We start from the raw sequence: 4,128 nt of genomic DNA, 5'->3' as shown, positions 1-4,128 counted from the left end.
TGAATGTGCCATTTGGATTGTCACTAATGTGCGGTGCCAAAAACTTCTCACCTTAATTTATAGTTTGCATGATGTAGACAGCGCTTCTCATCATGTTCTCAAATAGTTTTGGTAGTTTTTTCTCTCTGTTCATCAAACAGACATTGAGGAACTCTAGAGTCTTTATTTGTCGCTTATATGGAAGCTTCAATTTTGCGATATTGTAAATCATGTCATCTAGAGTTTTCTTCACTGCAAAAGTAAATATGCATAATTGAGAAAAATGAAGTGTGATAAGTAAACTTACATTCATAAAAAGAAATTTTGGCTATAGTCTTTAGCTACTCCTTTGGCATACGATTGTCTGCAATGCATATTAGTTTCTTCAACTTTGAAGACTTTGCATGCTGAATTTTGTGCTCAATCTGTACGAACTCAGCTGAGAGCTCTTCCCGACTATTCTCCAGATATGCAAGTTCATAAACATCTTTCTTGACCTTCACCAAAGGTTAAAAACTAAAACAATTAAAAGAAGCCCTTATAAAATGAAAGGGAAAGACATACCTTGCACCATACAGCGAGCATAAAATTGATTGGGTTGTTGAACCAAGTTGTATCGTCATTTCGAGTGCGTGAGTGCTGAACAAGTGTTGCAAGATCATCATTATAATGTTGGCGGATCTCATCCTCACTTAAGTTTGCTAAAATCAAAGTTGCTCGATATCATGGATAAGGTTTTACTTTTGAACAGCAAACTGCCTAAGCCTGCATTTAAACACAACAAAACAAGTTAGAGTGGAGTTGTGTTAGACATAAAATCCTTAGACCCCAAAGTGGGTGCCATGTGGTAGTGGCCGAAACGAAAGCCAAATAAGTGTAACATATTTGGACTAAAAGCTCCAACTTGAAAGTTGAGAGTGGGAGTGGAACTCCCAATGAAGGGCTCAAGAAACGAGCACAAAGCAAGCAGTAAGTGAGTCTCTAGAAAAGGGATACAAGAGGACCAACACATGACATATGAAGGACTCGAGACAGAGTCCAAGATAGAGTCCGAGATGGACCTGAGATGGAGTCTGAGATGGAGTTTGAGATGGACCTAAGATGGAGTCTAAGAGATGGAACTGAGACCGAGACCGAGTCCAAGTCCGAGTCCGAGACCGATACCCGAGTTTGAGTCCGAGACCGATACCCGAGTTCGAGTCTGAGTCTGAGTCCAAGTTCAAGTCCAAATACTAATATAGGCTATTGGGTGAAAGCCCAAAGTGATTGTCCCCTAGAGGGGGGGGCTGCAAGGGGTTCAAAAGTATAGTAAGGAGAGTGTGGGGGTTGGACTCTAATGGAGCCAATTTGGCCAGGAAAGGCCAGTTTGGCCCAAGAAGGCTGTACCCAGATGTTGGGTGATGAAATAACCATTGGGAAGTCCAAGGCTAAAGTGAATATAGACCGACAAGCGGGGTAGTTTGGTAAAGTGTTCAAGAGCCAATTCTAGTCCCCTCGGGAGATCGAATGATCGATGCTCCTAATGCAAGTATGGGTAACACTACCTACTTAGATACCTAGTATGGCTCAATGAAACCTCACTCTAAGCCCATGGCTAGAGCACTCAAAGGCAAAAGGTGGGGAGAGTACCCATGAGGCTCGTGTAGGGCCACGGTGTTCCAAAATGTTGTCATAAAATCCCAAACTGTGGAAAGGAAAAGGAGTGGTCCTTTGATGTAGTAACCAAGGATACAGTCATGTATTGAAGAAGTCCCAGAGGATAGTAGGACTTAGTGGTCGGGCTTGTGGGCCTTGTCCCAGTGGCAGTGTTGGCGAACACAGCCATGGACAGAAAAGGGACTTAATAGGGATTGTAAAAGGGGTATTGGGAAGGTTGTTCCCCATGTCTGCGGGCATTCTAAGGATGTTGAATCTAAGATGATCACTCATGGATGGATGGCCTAATTTTTGAGAGACAGGATTGTGATGCAGGTGGTGTTGAACCACCAGTATGACCAAGGTGAATAGGTATGGCTTTAGCATAACAAGTTGATATATCGGTGGTAGCTTGGGGTGTCGGTCATAGGATCAGACACATAGAGCACTTGGACCCAGTGCAATGGTTGAGTGGCATGGATGCTATTCTCAGGGCTAGCAAACCCCAAATCATGAATTGGACTTATGGAGGTTGTGAATGAGACTCCTCCAAGTGGTCGGAGGTGTGGTTAAGTAACTAAAGTAGAATAAACAAATTAATCACTTACAAGTTGGATGTAAAATTATAAAACTTACGCATTGATCTTTTGGCAGGCCAAGATAAGATTGTTGACATCCAAAAGTCCCCTTGCATAGACATGCCTGACTGAAATGTTGATATGGTAGACGGGATCATTGCAAAAATGATCATCGATACACTTCATCCAAGCCTCATATTGGTGGTTACCATCAATAGTTTGGAATATTGTCTTCACAAGCTATTGAGTCTTAGGATGTTTGATAAGCATGTTATTAAATTCCAGGGACTTCCTCCTCCAAATAGGATCCCAGCTATTCATATTCTTGGGTGTGACAGTAACGATTTCCATTGTTCTTGGCTTGCAAAAAGAGACTAGAAACATATTGATATTTATCATATGGCCATTCTGTTTGAACAAGCTATATATATCCAGGTTGACATGCTTGGATGTTGTGCGGACAAGATTCGTCTACTGCAAACGACAAAAGGGGATTTCTTTAATCAAGTCACAAGGGCCTAGCCACTTGAGTGCCTTAAGTGTTTGGTGAACTATTTTTTCCCTTGTTCGCATATAATATTCTCTTGGAAGCACTTGTCCACCACGTTGTCAAGAAGGTCTACAACTTTTTCAGCTCAAGCTGTACCTTTGGTTTCCTATTGTGAACACCACTAGATTGCCCAACTTTAAGGATTTGTGCTAGTGGTGGGCCAGTGAGGAGTAAAGTGGAAGTAGTAGTGGTGATGGTGGGGGTGGTGGTGGTGGCGGCAGGGGTGGAGGCAATAGTGGCAGTGGTGGTGGCAATAGTAGTGGTGGTGATGGCAATGATGGAGGTGGTGATGGTGGTGGTGGAGGTGGCGATGGCGATAGTGGAGATAATGATGGTGGAGGTGATGGTGGTGGAGGCGGTGGATCTCTAAGTAAATGTGTCTTTATTGATGTGCCAATGGATATGTCGATCGTGATGTTGTCATCAGTGCTAGATTGAACTTCTTGTGTCTTCTTGGCTCCAACAACCTTTTTATGTGGTACAATTTTTCTTTTCTGCAAGAGAAAAATTTTGTTAATCAAACTAAATAAAGATAATAAGAAATTCAAACAATCAAAAAGAAAAAAAAAATCAAGTGGGCCCAAACTCCATTTTAGGCACTTTGGTTGCCTAGGGGGCCAAGGTTAGTCAAATAATCTTAGCCCGTCTAGCCCCTAAAATGCCCGAGGTCGATATGAGGCCAACCACCTCGAGCACTTCAGTGGCTACTTGGGTAGCTAAAGTGCCCAAGGTGGCTTGCCTAAGCTCGACCTCGGACACTTTGGCTGCCCGACAGGTCAAAGGTTATTTGAATAACCTCGGCCCCTCAGGCAGCCAAAGTGCTCGAGGTGGCCAGCCTAAGCTTGACCTTGGCCCCTTGAGGTTATTTGAATAACCTCAGCCCCTTGGGTGGCCAAAGTGCCCAAGGTTGAGCCTGGGCCAGCCACCTCGGGCACTTTGGCTGCCCAAGGGGCCAAAGTTATTTGAATAACCTTGGCTCCTCAGGTGGCGAAAGTTCCCAAGGTTGAGCCCAGGCTGGCCACCTCAAGCGCTTTGGCCGCCCGAGGAATAACCTCGGCCCCTCAGGTGGCCAAAGTGCCCGAGGTTGATATGAGGCCAACCGCCTCGAGCACTTCAATGGCTACTTGGGTAGCTAAAGTGCCCGAGGTGGCTTGCCTGAGCTCAACCTCAGGCACTTTGGCTGCCTGACAGGTTAAAGGTTATTTGAATAACCTCGGCCCCTCAGGTAGCCAAAGTGCTCGAGATGCCCAGCCCGAGCTCTATCTTGGCCCCTTGAGGTTATTTAAATAACCTCGGCCCCTTGGGTGGCCAAAGTGCCCGACGTTGAGCCCAGGCTGGCCACCTCGGGAACTTTGGCTGCCCAAGGGGCCAAAATTATTTGAATAA

Source organism: Selaginella moellendorffii, unplaced genomic scaffold, assembly GCF_000143415.4.
Source record: "Selaginella moellendorffii unplaced genomic scaffold, v1.0 SELMOscaffold_187, whole genome shotgun sequence".
NCBI classification, from domain to species: Eukaryota; Viridiplantae; Streptophyta; class Lycopodiopsida; order Selaginellales; family Selaginellaceae; genus Selaginella; species Selaginella moellendorffii.
Note: the sequence above shows the minus strand (reverse complement) of the source record.